Here is a 20,763-nt window from a genome sequence, read left to right as displayed (position 1 = left end):
ATGCTAATTGCCATTTAGGCTGCTCAAAAAGGAATGCTAAATTGCTAATTACAGGGGAGAGAGAGCATTTCAACCAAGTTTAAGGAGTTTAGGTAAAGAAAATTCAAGTCCGTCCATTATAGTCCTTTTTATTAGAGATTATCATGGTTCATCAGGCAAACTAAAGGTAAAACCATCATCTTACCTCGAAGCTGGTTCAATGGAGGTGAGAAAGCTAAGAATCGGTGGAGGTGTAGCCGTGATAAGGAGGCCGTTAGGGTGGAGGTGTAGCCATGCGCGCTTCAATGACAAACCCTATATTACCACAACCCTAAAATTACTAAATTGAACAGAAAATCAACGACAAACCCTAGATTGCGAAAGATAATCAATGAATTAGCACAATCATAAGAAAAATCTTACCTCGAAGTGAGTTCAATGGAGGCCAGAGCTGGTTTAATGGAGGTGCTACTTCAATGGAGTGAGAAAGCGCGTAAACCAATTCAATGGAGAGAGAGCAAGCTGCTTCAATGGAGTGCAGAAGGAGATGCGAAAACGAGAGGGAGATGCGAAAACGGAGAGGGAAAGCTGGGAGGAAGAGCAGGAGATGCGAAAATGGGAGGGAAAGAGAAGAGCCAAACGAAGAGGGAAAGCAGGGGGAAAAAGAAAGAAGAAGAAAGAAAGCCTTAAACCGGTTTTTTTTTTTTTAACATTTCGCACCGGTTTTAGTTAGAACCGGTGGCAAATCCCTTTTCTCCCTTATTTATTTATTTTTTTTTCGTTTGTAATTCGCACCGGTTTGAACCGGTGCGAAAAAGATGATTTTGCACCGGTTTAATAGGAACTGATACGAAAAGTCATTTAGCTTATCCCGCCCATTTCTTTTGCCACCGGTTTTCAAGAACCGGTGCGAAAGGTGCGGTGCCTAATACATTTTTTCTACTAGTGTATGTTGCTATGTTTTGGAGACAATTTACTAAATGGAGAAGGATCGTGGTTGGATGTATAGTAGACGTGATACATTGGAATTCTTTCAAGGGATTCAAGAGTTTTGCGAGAGGGCTTCATCTTATCAGCGCATAATGGGTGTCGATTGCCTCTATTGTCCTTGCGTTGATTGTAACAATGTGAAGGTGGTCAATAGTGTTGAAATCATTAGAGATCATGTAATTTGTCGTTGGTTTAGGCTTAAATACCATGTGTGGATTTGGCACGGTGAAGAAGGAGAGTACAATGGGGATGTTGATGGGAATGATGTGCATGATAGAAGCAATGAGATTCGTGTGGACGAGGAATATGGGAATGATGAATATACTATTGATAATGGTGAAGATGGAGCTGAGGATGATTAGGTGGATGAGGTCGAGAATGAAGAGGTGGATGAGATGATGCATGGAGTTGAAGGTGACGTGTTTAATTCAATATCGGAGGCTTCCAAATAGCCTTTGTATCTTGTGTGCGAAAAATACTCCAAACTATTAGCCGTGCTAACACTTTTTAACATTAAGTCGAAGCATGGGTGGACGGACACTAGTTTTACTTCTTTGTTGACCGCGTTAAGTGAAATGTTGCCTGATGGGAATGAAATTCCCAAGTCTTACTATTATGTAAAGAAGCTCATGTCCATTTGGTTTGGAGTATAAGAAGATACATGTATGTCCTAATGATTGTATTCTTTATCGAAATGAATATGAACAATTGGAGGAGTGTCCAAGATGCAAGAATTCGCGCTACAAGCGCATAAGTTGCAATGCTGGTACGAAGGGACCTCCTGCTAAGGTGTTGTGGTATCTTCCCATTATTCCAAGGTTTAAGTGCCTATTCTCAACACCAAAAGATGCTAAAAACTTGAGGTGGCATGCAGAGGGAAGAAAGAAAAGCAGAATGCTGAAGCATCCAATTGACTCCCCGCAATGGAAGAACATTGATATGAAGTTTGTGAAATTTGGTGATGAAGTCAGAAATTTAAGGCTTGGGTTATGCACGAACGGGATGAATCCATTTGGCACTCTTAGTACCCAACACAGCACATGGCCGGTACTTTTAGTGATCTACAATTTGCCTCCTTGGTTGTGCATGAAACGTAAGTATGTAATGCTTTCACTGCCAATAATTGGGCCAAGGTAACCTGGAAGCGACATAGATGTTTATCTTGCGCCACTTGTTGACGATTTGATAAAGATGTGGGGCGAAGGGGTTTCCGTTTTTTATGCTCATAAGAATGAGATGTTCACATTGCGTGCAACCCTTATGTGGACCATTTATGATTTTTCTGCACATGAAAACTTTTCAGGGTACAAGAACAAAGGAAAAAAAGTATACCCCATTTGTATTGATGACACACCAAGCATACACCTTGATAATTGTCACAAAGAGGTGTACGGACCCGAAGGTTGCTCAAGCGCAATCACCCGTACCGTAGGCAGAAAAAGGCTTTCGATGGGACAGTGGAAGAGGGGACTGCACCTAGCCATTGACTGGTGAGGAGGTTCATGCTCGAATTAAGGGTATACGAATGATATTTGGAAAAACAGAAAAAGCTGCGGACTCAACTGCTCTCTTTAAAAAGAATCAATCTTTTAGAAGCTTTTGTACTGGAAAGAACATAGCGTTAGGCACTATCTTGATGTGATACATATAGAGAAGAATGTGTGTGATGCTCTTGTGGGAACGCTGAAGAATATTCAATGCAAAACAAAGGATGGAAAGGGTGCACGGTTAGATTTGGAAAAGATGGGGGTTTGTCCAGAATTGTGGGCTTAGGAAAAGGTTAGAAAGGGAAAGGAATAGGAATAGGAAAAGGAAAATGAAATTGTTTCAAAAAAAGGAAAGGGGAAGAGCAAGGGAAAGGGAAAGGGAAAGGGAAAGGCCACGGATGCGTCAATGAAGAAAGATGAGGGTAAATGCAAAGATGAAAAGGCTTATTTACCTCCGGCTTGCTACACATTGTTAAGGGTAGAAAAACAGATGTTTTGTCCATGTCTGTACGGCATTAAGGTTCCATCAGGGTACGCATCTAACATGAAAAGTTTTGTATCCTTAAATGAAGAATTGAAGTTGATAAGTATGAAATCCCATGATTGTCACATTATGATGCAAGTATTCCTACCGATTGCAATACGTGGTATTTTACAGAAGCACGTGAGGGAAGCTATTACAAGCCTTTGTCATTTTTCAATACAATATGCAGCAAAGTGCTTGATCCTTGTACACTTGATGTTCTGCAGGCAGATGTGGTTGTGACTTTGTGCAAATTTGAGATGTATTTCCCACCCTCAGTTTTTGACATAATGGTGCATCTGATTCTTCATTTGATTCGTGAGATTAAGTTGTGCGGTCCAGTGTTCATGAGGTGGTGCTATCCTTTTGAAAGACATGTGGGTAAATTGCAAAATAAACTAAGGAATCCGGCTCACCCGGAAGGAAGTATGATTCAAGGGACCATGGGTAAGGAGATTGGTAATTTTGTGGTCGACTATATAGCCGTTGTTGAACCTATTGGTCTTCCTACTTCTTGACATGATGGGAGACTTAATGGTCATGGAACAATCGGGTCAAAACGAATGTCACTTGACCGAGATAATTTCTTACAAGCACACCTATATGTGCTGCACCATGTTGCAGATGTTCACCCATATGAGCACATGGCTAGTTTGCGTGATGAATTTCCATCGAAAGGTGAAAGGGCACTGATGCAGTTGCATAATAAGAGGTTTGTGAGTTGGTTTCGTGACCGAGTGATGGATCGATTGGATGAGAGTGTCATTGACACAATAAGGTGGCTTGCTTATGGTCTTAGGGGTGATGTTCACTCATTTAAGGGATATGACATAAATGGGTACACTTTTTGGACTGAGTGTCAGGATTTCAAATCTTCCTCGACCCAGAACAGTGGTGTAACTCTTGTGGCATTGTCAAGGGAGTTTGCAAGTACTAAGGATAAATCACCTGTTGATGTAGAGTTGTCATACTATGTTCAAATTCAAAAAATATGGGAGCTTGATTATTGTAATTTCATGGTTTCTTTTTTCCAGTGTAAGTGGGTTGATAATATCATGCATAACATCATATATGATGAATTTACTCTTGTAGATCTTGACCACTTGAATGATAGTGCGGAACCATTCATCCTTGCATCTCAAGCTAAGAACGTGTTCTACGTAACTGACCCAGTCGATTCAAAATGGTCTATTGTGCTAGCCGGCAAAAGAAGAATCCTAGGAATTGGAGATGTTGAGGATGAGGAAAAATATGATGCGTTTGATGATTCAGCACCTTTCACTATTCCTAGACCTGTTGTACTAAATGACATAAACGACCAAGCAAATTATATGCGATCTAACCACAACGAAGGAATATTAGATTAGGGTACTATTATTTGTGATTTTGAGATTGTAAGCATTGAAAGTATTATAACATCACAAGTTAGGTGATTTAAAGAATCATTTTGGTAAAAATAAATGAAAGTGTTAACTTACTTGCCCATTTCACATTTTCTATTAAATGAATGAAGTTCCTCTCAAAACATGTTAAATATGATAGGATATAATATTTGAAGTGTTCACAGTATCATAAAATCACAAGTTAGGTGATTTAGAGAGTTATTTTGGTGAAAATGGAATAAAAATGACCTATATGTTAACTTACTTTCCAATTTATATTTGATTATAACTTTACCTAACAAATTTTTTTCTATTATAACTAATAACGTGTTATGTTTGTAATGGCAGGTGTTTATATCTCATGGAGGACGATGATGACCTTAATTGTGTAAAGGATATGGAGGATGATGATGATGATGATGATGTCAATGAGGATGAGGACGAGCTTTATGATGTCAACAAGGAGAATAATTTGGGTGAGATAGAAGATCAGGCTCAGGATGAGTTTGAGTGTAAGCTTGATGAATTTGAAATTTCAGCTGAATGTGCACCTCCTATTGAAAGTGCGGTTTCTGAGATTGTTGGTGAGAATCCTACTCCTCAAACTCAAAGCCAAGGACAGGGTCAAATGAACAGCACAGGTAGTGGATAAACTAATAATCGCTTTTATTTGTGCTTGTAGAGTCAATTTAATATTCCTAATGATGCCGCCGCCAAGCAAAGGGTGTTTGATCTTCAGTAGAGGAAAGATTCAGAGGCTTCAAGAACACCTTAGTTCGTAGATGGATCACTAAGAAAGTTGTGAGAAAACCAAAGAAGAAGAAAGCTTGCAAGGGAAAGGATAATGGAGGTGGAAATGACGAAGTTATCGAGGAAGACCAACTCCCGTGGCAAAAATGGCCAAGCGTGCTAAAGATGATTGGGAAGCTTTCGTTCTTCAAAAAATTCAAAAGGAAGCAATTGTAAGTTTGGGTAAATCTGATGACAATCGTATAATATATTGACTTTTTTAAAAGTAATGATACTAACATTTCTAATTATGTAGGAATTGCAGGAGCAAAATTCAAAAAATGCATTGCAGAGGTTGTACACCCATCGTATGGGGTCTAAGATAATTAGTGAATGGAAGGAAACGTGGGGTCAAGGAGGGATTATACCCCACTTTTCTTATAAGGTCATCCAAAGAACCCTCTATTTCCACGATCACTACGTTGGTGAGTCGTGCTAGCGATTTCATTTGTTCTCTGCATGTGTTTGACAAGGAAACCGGAAAATGGATCATCAAGGCTCCGCAAACCAAAAAAATGGCTGATAAACTTGTAAGCTAACTATGAACTTGTGAACTTTATGAAGCTTTTGCATAAATATCACTATACAAAAACATTAACTATATTCATGTTACCTTTTTATTTTTGCTACAGCTTGAGTACACTGAAGAACTGGTTGAAGGCAAGTTCGTCCCAACGGTAGAGAATGACCCTTTCACCTTGGCTTTGGGAAAGCCCTACCATCCAACATGGGTAGTAGGTTCGGGAGAGACATTGCTAGGATGGGAAAAGGTGATGGATCCAGAATACACAAATCAGGAAGATCTCGAGCAAGTGCTAACTCACCACATGACTTAGATGCCAAGGTGGCATCAATTAAAGAACGGGTACGCAACGAGATAGTAGGTGAATTCAATGCTTGGGCGAAGCAAATGAACTTACCGAGCTTGTCGTTCCCCTCAACTACACCAGTCGACTCATGTAGTCACCCGCAAGGCTAAGGAGAAGATGAGATACATGGAGAAGATGAGACACATGAGGTAGTTTCAATTTTATTAGTTTTGGCATATTGAGTTACATGAGATCTAAGGTGGCATTATTTATTTACTATTGCAGGTTGGTACTCTTACACATGCGGACTCAAGGGAGCTTGATAATCCAACACCTCATAATTTCCAGATTTACAGGTGATTTGTTTGGTTCTAGCGTAGTGAATTTCGTTACATTATCAATTGTGTAGGAAAAGACCCCTTGTGATATGTTTGGTTCTTATAAGTGATATTCCAAATTGGTGTAGGAAGAGACTTGTTGTGCACTTCTACACCCGAGGCTATCAAATAGTGGAGAATTGCATATGGTGGCGTATGCTAGTGCACAAGCGACCTATGATACAGTCCATTTGCGATCGCTTAGGCCACAATATTACTCGGTCGGGATCTATTCTGTGATTGCAGGGTTCCATGACATCCGACTACCAGTGCCAATAGAGGAGGATGGGATTACTACACCTTGGGAAGCAAAAGGTAGCTTTGTGCAATGGCCACGTGCTTAGGTAAGGTTGATCAACGAGGTAAGAATTTCAGATTTTGTGTTGAATAACCAACTGCACTCACTCACTTTTCCTCAAAAAAAAAATTGCACTCTCTCAAGACTCCCCGGCCCCCATCTCCACTACCTGGTTGCTGCGGCCTGTGCAGCTGCTGCCTAGGCTGCTGTGGCCAGGGCTGCGGCTGCTTGGGCTGCCACGGCCTTGATAGCTGCTGTCGGGGCTGCTACAGCTTGGGTAGTAGCTTCACGCGCTGTACTTTGGGTTCACTCTTCACTCTTTCGCGGTTGTCTTCCTTAGAGTTGGATGGATTTCTTTTCTAACCAATTGTGTGATTTGTTTTATCAGTTTTCGAATAAAAGCCAAACTTCAAAATGAAGAAGGGTGGAGAAGCCTAAAAGCATTTATCAACCTACAAAGAAGATGAGTGAACAACGATCGAAGAGTAAACAAGCGTCGAAGAAGAACTCTTTGAGAGGTTTAGCCATGCAACCTACTCCACTTGTAGGAGGCACGGTCCTTCAATCACTCTCTAAGGATTTAATTTTTCTACACAATTGTGTTAGTCAGTTACCTAGTGACAATCCCATTGAAGTTGCACTACCTAAGGCATTATTCCACTATGATGAGGATGCAATTGCATGGATTAGCAAAGAAGATGTGATGGAATTTCTAAGTGATTCAATACTTAACGTTCCCCTCATTCAAACATTCATGAGGTACTTCAATGCCACTTAAATTATGTTATTCACATTAGTGGTGATTATCCTTCATATTTCCATTAATTTTCTATTATCATGCATGCAGAGCACTGCAGGAGAACTTACGTGACATTGATTCTCCTTTGTCAAGTGGTTATGCCCCGAGCAGACCTCCACTACTAGAATCTTAGCCAACCACCCAGACGTGATGTATTATATTGATTCAGCTCGATTACCTCAACCAAAAAAGTTGCTCGTGAAGGCCATACTACAAAAGTAAATATAGCTACCTAATGTTGATTATCATTACCTAACTCATTTAGTAGTCATACTAATCAAATTTGAACTTACTTTCCTATAGTGTTATGAAGAAGCTAAATTGTCATGCTGCTCAGGGTCCTACATGGAAATCACCGATTGTAATGCCACACGATATTGTGATTTTCTTAATAAATAATGCGTAAGATGTTGCTAATTTGCTATGCATGTTTGATTCATTTACTTTGTTCCTATGCTAGTGCACACAATAAGATAACGGAGTTGATTGTGGCCTATACGTGATGAGATTCATGTTTGACATAGTGAGTCGTTGTATGGACACTCCACAACTTGATGAGGTATACCATTGACTTAGTTAAATTCTCCTTTCATGTGATTTCAAGCCTTAGACACCTAAAACTAAGAAAAATTAACATTTTATGAGAAAGAACTAGTTCTTTTGATAAGAAATGTAAAAAATAGGCAAAGTAGAAGTCATATAGGCCTTAATTATTTGAGTCATTTTGCATGAAAATGCATCCTAAAACTTAGTAAATTGCACTTTTCATGTGATTTCAAGCTTTATCCACATAAAACTAAGTAATATTGACATGTTATGAGAAAGAATGAGTTCATTTGATAAGAAATGTAGAAAATAGGCAAAGTAGAAGTCATATAGGCCTTATTTGGGCCATTTTGGATGAAAATGCGTCCTCAAACTTAGGTAATTGCTCTTTTCATGTGATTTCAAGACTTAGACACCTACAACTAAGTAATATTGACATGTTATGAGAAAGAATGAGTTCATTTGATAAGAAATGTAGAAAATAGGCAAAGTAGAAGTCATATAGGCCTTATTTAGGCCATTTTGGATGAAAATGCATCCTAAAACTTAGTAAAATGCTCTTTTCATGTGATTTCAAGTCTTAGACACCTAAAACTGTGTAATATTGACATGTTATGAGAAAGAATGAGTTCATTTGATAAAAAAAATGTAGAAAATAGGCAAAGTAGAAGTCATATAGGCCTTATTTAGGCCATTTTGGATGAAAATGCGTCATAAAACTTAGTAAAATGCTCTTTTCCTGTGATTTCAAGCCTTAGACACCTAAAACTGTGTATGTTTACATGTTATGAGAAAGAATGAGTTCATTTGATAAAAAAATGTAGAAAATAGGCAAAGTAGAAGTCATATAGGCCTTATTTAGGCCATTTTGGATGAAAATGTGTCATAAAACTTAGTAAAATGCTCTTTTCATGTGATTTCAAGCCTTAGCCTCTTAAAAATATGTAATATTTACAAGTTATGAGAAAGAATGAGTTCATTTGATAAGAAATGTAAAAATAGGCAAAGTGGAAGTTATATAGGCCTTATTTGGGCCATTTTTTCCCAACTAAACTTGTAAATGCATGAATTTGACTCCTAATTGCTTATTTAAAGTTACCAACAGTACAAACTTGGTACATAAGCTTAGTATAACTCATTGGATTGAAATTTAGAAAGAAAATAACAACTTTGGGAACATTAGTAGCTATTACATTCCATTTTAGGCCATTTTTGCCCAAGTGAACTTGTAAAAGCATGAATTCGACTCCTAGTTGCTTGTTTATGGTTATCAACAATAGAAACATGGTATATTTATTATAATTCATTGGATTGAAATTTAGAGTGAAAAGAACAAGTTTGGGAACGTTAGTAGCTATTACATGCCATTTTAGACCATTTTTGCCTAAGTGAACTTGTAAATGCATGAATTTGACTATTACTTGCTTGTTTATACTTACAAATAATAGAAACATTCTATATATTTGAGCCACATATAATAAATCAAGTTTGGTATTTAATTTAAAAAAAAAATGTATTTATACATGTATAACCTAGTAATTAATTCTAACATAATTCTTATTTATTCCAAGTTTTGCAAGGTACAAAAGGAAGGTCCGTTGATAAGAAAGAAACTTAATGAATTTCGAGACATGTTGGCGTCTTTCATCACCTTTAATTTGTAAATGTCACTTCTATTTGAATTTATATTTTGTTAACTTTTTAACTACATTATTAATTAGTATTGTTTGTAAATATGACACTTTATTATATTGCATTTGGAATTATTAATATCTATGTATTGTTGTTATTATTTCAATTTAGATATTATTATTATTATTATTATTATTATTGTTATTATAATTATATTATAATATATATAATAATTATAATTATGTGTGTATATATATATATATATATATATATATATAAGCGTAAAGGCACCGATTAATCGGTGCCAAATTTTATTAATAACGAAAAAAAAAACTACGGAAAAGTATTTTAGCACCGGTTAACCAGTGCTAAAAGTAAGAATTGCCATCACCGAACTGGTGCGAATTTTTCGCTTTATTGACATCCCTCAAATCTAGACCGGTTCTAAACCAGTGCGATAGGGGGGGTTTTGAACCGATGCGAATTTGCGTTTTTCTACTAGTGATTACAGTATAGCACTATGTATATGCTTGCGTGGTTTAAAAAAAATATGCCAGTACGTATATTAGAAGGGGCTTTTATATTTTGTTTAAAAAAATCTAATAATTTATAGCAATTTTTTTTAGAATATATATATAGTAAAATATATAAGGTCAATTTTCTATTTTTTGGAAAAAAAAATTAATAATTCATATGTATTATATATTATGGTGGATGGCGGTTGATAAACGGATGACGAATGAAACAGAGCCCCACCCGAATCCAACCTGATCCGTCACCCGCTTCATCCATCACCCGCTCTTCATCCATTTAATGCAGATTTTCATCTATTTCTTATATCAGGTGGATCGAGTTTGCGGATATCCATTTAGAATTGCCATCCCTAGGTCTTAACTTAGTCTTTGCCTGAGTCTAATCACATTTTTAGTCCTATATATGGTCATTACACGAGTCTTGCACATATCACTTTCACTCACGAGTCATCGCACACACTTTGTACATACTTTTTTCACACCATGACCATGTCTTAGGTCCATGCATGGGTCGTCCTTTCCGTCGTTTGAGTTGAGGGTCCATTATATTCCGGACTTTTCCATATCATTCCACAAATAAATTCATTCCCTTTATATCACATTCCATACCTCACACTTTCCACATTCACATACTTTCCTCTTACATGCTTCCCCCATACATATCATTCCCCTCATACACTATGATCTTTTCCCATCTATGCATGCTGAATCGAGTTTGAGTCAAGTAATTGAAAATGAGTGTCCATGATTTCCCTTTCCACAACGTTTGGTCAAGGAAGGAAGGACGCTTAATCAAAGATAATACTTTTGTGCAAGTACTCCTTTTTTATAAACCAATTCGAACAAAGAGAAAGATAAGAATGGCAGCTAGTCAAGAAGATTTTGAGGAACTCCAAGAAATTGTAAATGGTCTTGCTGAAATGCTCAAGGGACTCACCACCCGAGTCGAAGACCCTAACAAGCAAGTACCAATTGAGACAATCAAGCGTATCGAAGATAGCTTAAGCCAAATTTCTAATGATTACAAGTACCATGGTATAAGCTTTAAGGGGATCTCACTGGACAAGGAACTTCTTCCGCACAAGTTCTTTGCCAATGACATCCCTTAGTTCAAAGCTATTGACAATCCCTATTTTCAATTGAGGGTTTTTGAGACCATCATGGAGATGAAGGGGATTGACAAGAAGGTTTTCCCCTCGCTCTTCTCTCTCTCCTTGGAACCAATATGCTAACAATGGTTCTTTTCCATAGGCACTGAGAAAATTGCTACTTGGGATGCTATTACACATGCTTTCATTGATAGATACAAATGTAATATTTAAGTAAAAATCGATCATTTGGAACTTGAAATTCTTAAACAAAAAGAGAATGATGGTTTTACTACATTTTATAATAGATGGAAGGAAACTTCTACTAGAATGATTGAAGTTCCAAGTGAAAAGGAATCTGTAAGGATGTTCATTAAGAATCTCCAAGAGAAATTTAAAAAACACTTGAAATATCAATGCAACTTAAATACCGTTAAAGCTATTTATAATATAGGCATTGAAATCGAAGATGACCTTGCAAAATTGAAAGCTACTAACAATAGTAACAACAGTGGCTAGAAAGGAAAGAAGAACGACAATCCTTTTTCTTCCGAAAACACCTACTCTATGAACAATGCTAGCACCTACGATCTTAATTATCTCTTAGCCATAGACAATCAAGGACCAAGAAGACAACAAAGGAGAGAGTCCACCCCTATTGGGATGAGCTATGACACCGCCTTCGATCGTCTCCATGCCAAGGGGCTCATCACTCCCATTGGACCTATTCAACATCTAACGCTTGAAAATAGATCATCTAATTGGAATCTTAACGCCCATTGTAAGTATCATCAAGGTAGGGCTCATACTACCCAAAGTTGTTGGAAACTTAAGGAGGTCATCCAATATTTGATTGATAATAACAACTTCCAGTTCCTTTAGCCGACAAGAAGACCGAGTGAAGGAATTGGAACTTAATAATTAAACATCTTGGTTCCAATGTTAGTTCCTTTCTCCAGTATAACGAATCTTAGACATTTTCTTCTCTTCTTTTCTTGGTGTAAATTTGTTGTTGAACATTGCTTCAAATATTGACCCAATCATGATTTATAATCTTGTAAATCATCTCATCTACAATCTTCTACAATTGTGCATTAGTGGTTTTACAAGAAAAATATGTAGCATAATTGAAAAGATTAAACTATATACAAAATGTATATAATAATACGACAAAGATTAGCATAAGGATGTAATAGTTACTTACCCATTTACCTGTACAAATAAGTAACCTTCTACATGCCTCTTATATAGACTTTTAATGAAAGGAGCTCGTATATATTTTGAAGAATACATACTAACAATCAATGGGTGTCATCCATTAGGTTGTCTCTTCTCATATAGCCAGCTCATTTAAACATTTCTTGGTCCTGGAAACTCAAATTAATTTGAGTTCCTTCTTGTTAGTAAGAGTAGTTAAAATTTCATTTTTCACTCAGACAAAATTTATACGACTACTACTAACAAGAAACAACACGCATCTATACATAATTAATATCTTAAAGTGATTATAATGCATGTAATTAAAATCAATTCATTTGCAACATAAAAATAAGCAATAGTACCTGGACTTTACCAAAAGAATTCAATTTCAAGTGATAAAGTTGTATATATGCATTGTTTTGTAAGATATACTCCTTAAGAATTTTTTTTTTAACTGTTTATAAAATCTATTTCAAAAATCTTAAACTTGTCTTGAAAGCAAAACAGCTTAAAGAGCATCCAAAATCGATAAAAAAATCTTAAACAATTTAAATAGTTGAAATAGAAATACTACAAGGAACATGCTTTAAACAAGTCATTCGTGCATATATATAAAGATCCAAACGATTAGGAACATACCAGAAAATAAAATCTTTAATCTTTGTACGACTTTTTAATATCAAGATATAGTCAGCCCTCATCTGTTCCTAAAGATGGTATTTGACTGAGTTCTAATCATCAAGTTTCTTCACAGGAGCTCCTCCTTCACCTAGATCATGACTCAACAGGGTTGCCTGCTTTATATTGAGTTCCTACTTTGATACCACGTGTTATTTGGATGGAGCACACAAGAGGGGGATGAATTATGTAGGAACTTGTGTTCCTAAATTTTGCGGAAATTAAAACGTTTAATGCTATAGAACAAATAAAACTGCAAGAGAGATTTTTGCATGGAAACTTCTTGCGCCTAACAAGAAGGAAAACTACGGCCACTTTGGATTTTCTAAATCGAGTTCACTATATATATAGGCAATAGTATTACAACCTATTGGAACTCGATAAGAATTTAAGTTCCTTTAGAACCTAAATGAGTATAGTGGAGAACGTGGGGAGGAAGTGATGAACGTGACATATGGGTAAGCAGTTGAAAACGGTTTTCTTGGAGAGAAATTATATGGAGTGCTTAAATTAATCCTTGGAGAAAAAGAAAACTTTTTGTAAAATAAGGTATCTAAGATATTTATTTCAAAACATTTCTTTAATCAATTCAGTTAGAAGAATAATTTCCAGTAAAATAATTTTCAACTTAAACGTAATAAGAAGACTTAATCCAATTACAAACTTTTACAAGTTCGTTTGAATAGCCGGTACTAAATATCTCAACTGATTTTCCTTGAAAATAGCCAGTCAAAACAACATGATTAATAAAAGATATTTTTAGGAAAATAAATGTTTTTGTAAAATAATATCCTTGGTTTATTTTCCAAAAACTAAATAAAATATTTTCTTATAAAATAGATTTACTTTTATCACATTAACAAAACTTTATTTTATAAAGTATTTTTTCTAGGATAAATATCTAAATAAGAATTCATTATAGTTGAACGTTTATTTAGAGAAGATCAAGTTCATACTTGTAGACACCTGATTGTGTCTCCCCAAAAACCAAACCTAGTGATGAGTACCTTTCACGTCTTTGATTAACGAGTTTGGTAAAGAGTTGAAGAGTCTCGTAAAATTTCCTTTAGCCTTGACCATATCCCTAACCTTACCTAAAATGTTTTAATCCAAAATAATTCATTTCGTGCCTTTAAACCCAAAATCATTCATTTCGTGTCCTTAAAATCATTCATTTCGTACCCAAACCTTAAAAACATCCAAATCAGATTATTTTGGTCCATAATCTCAGTCCAATTATTGCTTAGTTAGATGGGGCTTAAAAATAGCTTTCCAATGATATATTAAAAGCCCAAATCTGAATTAAAACGAGTAAGTTATGGCAAAATATTAAATCGAGCCCAAACTGGCCCTAGGTCCATCTTACCTACGACCCAATATGTGGAGGGTCTAAGTACCTTAATCCCAATCCTAAAATAATTAGTATTTATTACGAGTTTCAGGAATCCTCTTGAAGGTTCTAATTTATCCTTTCCCTGAAAATAAAGATTGAAGAATTTGATATTGAATAAAATGACTCTTTTTTTATAGTCCTAATCCCGGTCAAAACTGAATTTTGTGCCTCATAATTTTTATCCAAATCTTAAATGGTTTGATAGCTCTTGAAATGATCTTTCCAACGATATATCATAATCCCACTTCCGTTTGGAAACGAAAAAGATATGATTAAAATACCAAATTCTATCCAAAACTGACACAGTTCCACTATTTCAATCACATCTTAAATTTTAAAAAAGTTATCAATTTGATTCTAATTGTGTTAAAAATTATACTTATAGAGATTTCCAACGATATATTATTTATCTTATTCTGATTTCTGGATCAAAAGTTATGATAAAAACAAAATTCATAAAAATGCAGGATCATCGCACCGCGACAGCACCATCGCGCCGCGATAAAAAGAGTTTTACTTTGATTTAAATTCTGACTCTTTTCAGATCCTTTGACTTTCTTTTTTCTCTATAAATAGTGGTCGTATCACCCCGTCTTCAATCATCAACAAGCTTATCACCAACAATCATCATCAATACCCTCTCTAATATTCTCTCTCTCTTGATTTCTCATGTTCTTAGCCTAGCCCAAACACATCCCAAATACACATCCTTATACTCTCTTTAATCAAACACCATACTTCCTTCACGAGATTTGAATACTCCTAACCGTCCTCGACGTTGCCTGCGACCTCGTCGGGAAAGCTTGATAGTTCTGAGGGTTTGGTCCCAAATCTCTATTTCAATTAGTATTTAATTTATTTACTTTGTTGATTTAATCTTTCTTGAAGTACTAACGTGTTTATTGTTTTAATAGGAAGAAAGCCAAGACATCAAAGTGAGTAGCTCTACTATCGTTATTTTTTTTATTTTGGAGTAAAAATCATATTTACAATATTATTTTAATTCCTAGTATCATGTTAGGATGTTATTTTAATTTCTAGTATCATGCTATGATGCTTTTGTGATTTCTAGTATCATATTTAGGTTAATGCTTTGATTATGATTTTTATTAGTGACATGCTAAATTTTGTTATTAATCCGTTTAATATTATGCCTAGGATCTTGCTAACGATGTTTTGATGATATTATGATGATGATGATGATTGTTATGTCAATTAATTAATTGTTCCTTGATTGATTGTTATTGCTTGATCACGCCCCTTCTTGCATGTTTAAAGGGAATTTGTACTTGAAATCACGCCTAATAAGATAATTAATAATTTGATTTAGGCTAATATGATTTTCATTCAAGTGATCACCAATAATAGATTTGATTGTGCATTAATAATCAACCAACGTAGATTAAATATGCTTAGGATTAATTTGATGTATGTATGCTGATCGAAAAGCGCACATGAATGTCATAAGAATTAAGTAGAGACCGATTTAGGGCGGGTTCAATCTCTTTTAGGTTGGATTCGTACTATCATCCCTGAATATCCAGTCATGGTTCCGAACCACTATGGAGTTAGCGATCTCCGTGATCGTGAATGGGGTGTAACTTTCGCACCCATGAACGGTTTACATGTTCCTAAAACTTGTTAATGACTTTTCTATCTCTAACTTCCTTCCTTTGGAGCGTCGCCATGCCTTAAAGCATGAACATAGTGGGGCTGAAAAGGTTGAGTTTGAAAAATTCCCTACACTTTTTGGCGACTCCACTGGGGAGGATTTCTAATTTTGATTCCTAAAATTTATTTTGCACTAGTGGAAAAATCGTCAATTGCAGCGCATTATTTGCAGCGAACCTATGTACGGAATGCTGCAAATAGTGGTTAGTCAACACGGATCAATTCTTTGATGAGTTAATAGCAGCGTTGTTTGCTAAGAATTATTTGCCGCACTCCCAATTGAAGCACGTTGCAAATAACACGATTTATTGCAGCGTTCCCTACTTTGGAACACTGTAAAAAAAATTTATTTGCAACGTTCTCCATATGGGGCGCTGCAAATAATGTAATAAAGAATAATAAATTAAATAATAAAGTTTTATTCATTCCTTTATTTTATTTATAAAACATGACTTCGACTTCGCCGCTCCACTACAGAAAACCCTAACCCCAAAATAACCCAGGGAGTAGAAGAAAGAGAGAGAGAAGATGAAGAAAAACCCGGCGCCGTCGAGTTTTTCCGTGTGATTATGAGCGCTCCACACTCCGGCAACCTCCGTCCGACCAATGGCCGTGCGCAAAGAGGACGAAGTCTAGGTTGTTTATGGTACCTCATGGTCGGAAATTCTTCTTGGAAGCTCGGTATTCAGGTGTTTCTCGCTTTCTCTTTCTAGATCTATCGTTTTTCTTTCATTTTTGCAATTTCATGCTGTTTTTTTTTGAGAAATTTGATGTTAAACCCTGAAATTCTCGATTTGTATTTTGATTATAATTGTTGATTCTTTAAACTTAGTGTTTTTGTAAATTTTCTGAAATTGTAGATTAGGTATCTTGCATTGTTGATTATTAATGAGTTATTTATGCGTTTGAAGCTTTTTTGATCCCTAATTACTGAAAGTTTTGATCAATTATTAAGTTTATCGGTTGGATTTCAAAGACGTTGAGTGAGAGGCTTCCTTCTTTAGATATCAATTATTCATTGAAATGCTTAATTTGTTTAGATCTAGGGTTCATTTGATTAAAATTTGATTTTAATTTACATTTTCTATTTTCTGTGGTTTAGTTATTGTTTTCAGTCTCTTAAAATTTATGGAGTAAGTGAGTTCAAATCTTCTCTCAAACAAATCACCTAACTTCCTATGAAAATAGGAATCACTACAAAAAATTAGAACAATTTGGGTAGCAGTATTAAGCAGAAACATGAATATGGCCCTTGGAGTAATGCTAACAGGTACCTATTATTGTTTCAGGTTGTGGGAGCATTAGTATTAGTAGCAGAAACATGAATTATGACCCTTCACAGTTGCCACCTGACTGTCCACGGACCTGCTCCTTTAACAGGACCTTCTTTTCTGCTCCGGTGATATGGGGGTTGGTGGGTCCGCGCAGGATCTTTGGAGGCATGGGGTACTACTCACATATGAACTGGTTCTTCCTAGCAGGAGCCTTGGAATGGAAATGGTATGCTCTAAGCATTTTGAAATTACTTGGCCATGCAAGACAGATTAGAATACTGTCTCCTTAAGCTTCAACAGCTATTATCTACAGGGATTTGGCTATTTAATGTTTAGGCAACAAATACATTACTGAGTTGTAATTGCAATTGAAGTATGATTATGCGGGATAATCCGTAAATCGAGCATACAATCCACTTAGCTTTGGCATGTTGTTCTTTGTGTTAACTCTTCTTTGTTACTTGTTGACAGTTTGCTGATGAAACTTATGATGTTGTTCTGGATAAGGGGGATTGGATGCATTGATGGAGCCAGAGTTTGGTTCCAAGTTGGGTGATCAATATCTATCAGAGGTGTTTTGATCTTCCATTTAAGTATACTTTTTAATCACACTTATATTGCATGTGCTTACAAGATTTGTGTTGGTGTATTGATATGCATTGTTGTTTCATAATCCTTTATGGTTTGCAGTTATTTGTTTCATGATAAATAATCTATAATCATCTTTCTCATCTTAAAACTTATTTTAAGATTACCACTTAGCCTTGTTTCAAATCTTGGTGATGTCCTTTTAACTTTGAATTGGATATGGCCTTGGTAAACTTAGGGTGAACACAACTCTCTCTCTCTCTCTCTGAAGCTTGTGTACACCAGATAGAAAAGAAAATTTCTTTTGTTTCTACATTGATTCTTTATTAACCTGACAAATTTGATGTATAACTCTACATCTCTAGATTTTATGATATTTTATAATTATATGTTGGTGATCTGAACTGTAAATTTTTAATTTTTTCTTTTTAGAATAGGGTTTGTGAATGGCTTTTTACCTCAGAAGGACAATGGATGGTGGTTGAGAGTGCTAAGGCTGCTTGACTGGTAATTGTAATTTCTTGTTTAGTTGTTGTTTGAGCTATATTCAGGTTTTATAATTATTGAGATTTGCTGTTGAGAAGCCTATTTTTTTTACTAAAGCGTTGTGAATCTTCAGATTTTCTTAAACTCTAGTCATGCTAACCTTGGGATGAAAGAAATTCAGGTAAAGATAGTTTTGTAAAACAAGAAATATTAATTTTCTTAGTAGAATTCTGACACCAATGAGACACTGATGTCTGTTCTTCATTTGCAGAAAGATCGATCTTTCTCCTCTCGTGAAGCTGTTGGAACATGAGAACCATGGTAGTGGCACTAAAATTTTGTATGTTTTTTAGCTTCCTCCTCTCTTTGTTCTGTAGATTTCATAGTAAGATGATTTAATGGAATAAGAAACATATTTCAGCAACAATTACCTGCATGATACTTGTTGAAAGCGAGGAGTACCTTTAGCTTTGTCTTGAACCCTCAGAATGAGCCATGCATATCTTCTATGTCTAGTAATCTGTATATTGGAGGGGTTTAATTGTGCTAAAATGAGAAAAGAAAAGCATCATGCTATGAGTATAAACTCAGCAGAACTGATGTTTGTAGTCGGGTAATATTTTAGCATTGCATCTAGTTCAGTTGCTTTCTAAGCTTTATGTTGTGTTATCCATGTCAGACTAGTATATGCTTCTCTTCTCCCATTCTTTCATTCTAGTATCTTTTTGCTCATTGGGGGGCAGGGGGGATTGTTTTTTATATGAGAGATCTTATAAAATATGTTAGGTTTATAAAATCAAGGGGACTGTTTTTTATGAATACTCTATGAGAGCTCTTCCAATGTTCTATAGTACCTAATAGCATTAAAAGTCTGATGGTATGTGACAATAATGGAAATAATGTTTTTTTCACTAGTGAAGAATGATTGAATAAAATCTGCTGCATTGTATTTGATCACCTCTTTGGATCTTAGCAAATTATTTCTTACTACTTACTAGACACACAAGCTGCTGTTATTTGATGTTTGTTGACTTAGCTATATTCTACTTTGAAGTTTGACATTGCTAACTATCTGTTAATTGCGCAGATGCTAGAAATTACTTTGACTTGCCTGCTTGAAGGACGCTAAGTCTCAGAGAAAGTACATCCAAATTCTTCTACATTTGACAAGTCAGATGTCTATGCTAAATTCTGGAGGCAATTGCAGATGCTATTGAAGAAGATGTTGGTCGAATCTCTATCAGCAGGTCCAAATAAAACGGCTGTTGCTTCACATGAACCAATACCATAATCAAAGAGGTTAGGAGGTGACGAGAAATTAAAAGAGTTCCACCAATTGCAAAGCTTTTTGGAAATTAGAGCTTATAGGATGTCAAAGCTTTCCGGCCTCATTCGTTAAAAAGATCAGTTGTTTTTATAGTTTTTATATTTGGCTAGAGGAATATATACCCCATGATTTACATGGTTTATTTGTAATGACCTTGATTTTTGGCTGTTAAATAAAATCATCAAAATGGTTTCTATTTATCCTTCTTACTTTTGTTTCTGTTTGTCCAGGAATCTTAACAAACAAACAAACAAAAAAATTATTTGCAACGCGCCTAAAGAGAGTGCGCTGCAAAAAATAAAATTATTTGCAGCGCACCTAGGTAGGGTTTGCTGCAAATAGTCCAATTATTTGCACACCTAGCTTGTGCATGTTGCAAATAATCCAACTTTTTCGCAGCGCATAGGGTTAGGCACGCTGCAAATAACCGTTTTTTGCAGCGTTTAATGCGTGCTGCAAATAATATCCAATAATTGCATCGCCCACATATGCAGCGCGCGAAAACGCTACAAAAGGTGGCGTTTGGACGCGCTGCAAATAGTTTTTTTTCCACTAGTGTTGGCAATAGATTTAGAATGAGTGGATGAGACTTGAAAGATTCTAGATATTCATTGTGCGTAAATTTTGATTAACAAGCATAAAAAGGTTCGCATTGGAAAGACCATCCGTAATGCGTTAAAACATAGGATTTTACACGTAGGAAAAGTCGGAAATATCTTATACAACTAAAATCGAATAAACGCTACGAAAAATCGGAAAAAATATCGAACATAGATATTGCCGCGGCGCGTTGGAACTGTCGTGAGACGATAGAGTTCATCGCCATACGACAACTTTATCGCGGCACGATAGAGCTGTCGCTGCGCGATGGCCTCTGTTTCCTCGCGCCGAGTTCTCACAATATTACACCAGAA

The 20,763-nt window shown here is 35.9% G+C and overlaps 1 long non-coding RNA gene across 2 annotated transcripts; it reads left to right on the top strand.

Moving 5' to 3' along the window:
- Positions 1-16,643: 16,643 nt before the first annotated feature.
- LOC110682977 lies at positions 16,644-20,041 on the top strand. 2 transcript variants are annotated; one of them, XR_002503521.1, is made up of 7 exons: positions 16,644-16,863; positions 17,464-17,674; positions 17,920-18,020; positions 18,469-18,543; positions 18,656-18,703; positions 18,794-18,843; positions 19,610-20,041. It is a non-coding gene; the product is annotated as an uncharacterized LOC110682977 (long non-coding RNA). The 2 variants fall into 2 exon arrangements; XR_002503520.1 differs by having other exon boundaries at positions 18,794-18,862.
- Positions 20,042-20,763: the final 722 nt, after the last annotated feature.

The sequence above is a fragment of the Chenopodium quinoa genome, unplaced genomic scaffold (genome assembly GCF_001683475.1).
Source record: "Chenopodium quinoa cultivar QQ74 unplaced genomic scaffold, ASM168347v1, whole genome shotgun sequence".
NCBI classification, from domain to species: domain Eukaryota; kingdom Viridiplantae; phylum Streptophyta; class Magnoliopsida; order Caryophyllales; family Amaranthaceae; genus Chenopodium; species Chenopodium quinoa.
Note: the sequence above shows the minus strand (reverse complement) of the source record. Positions and strands in the feature narration are given on the sequence as shown.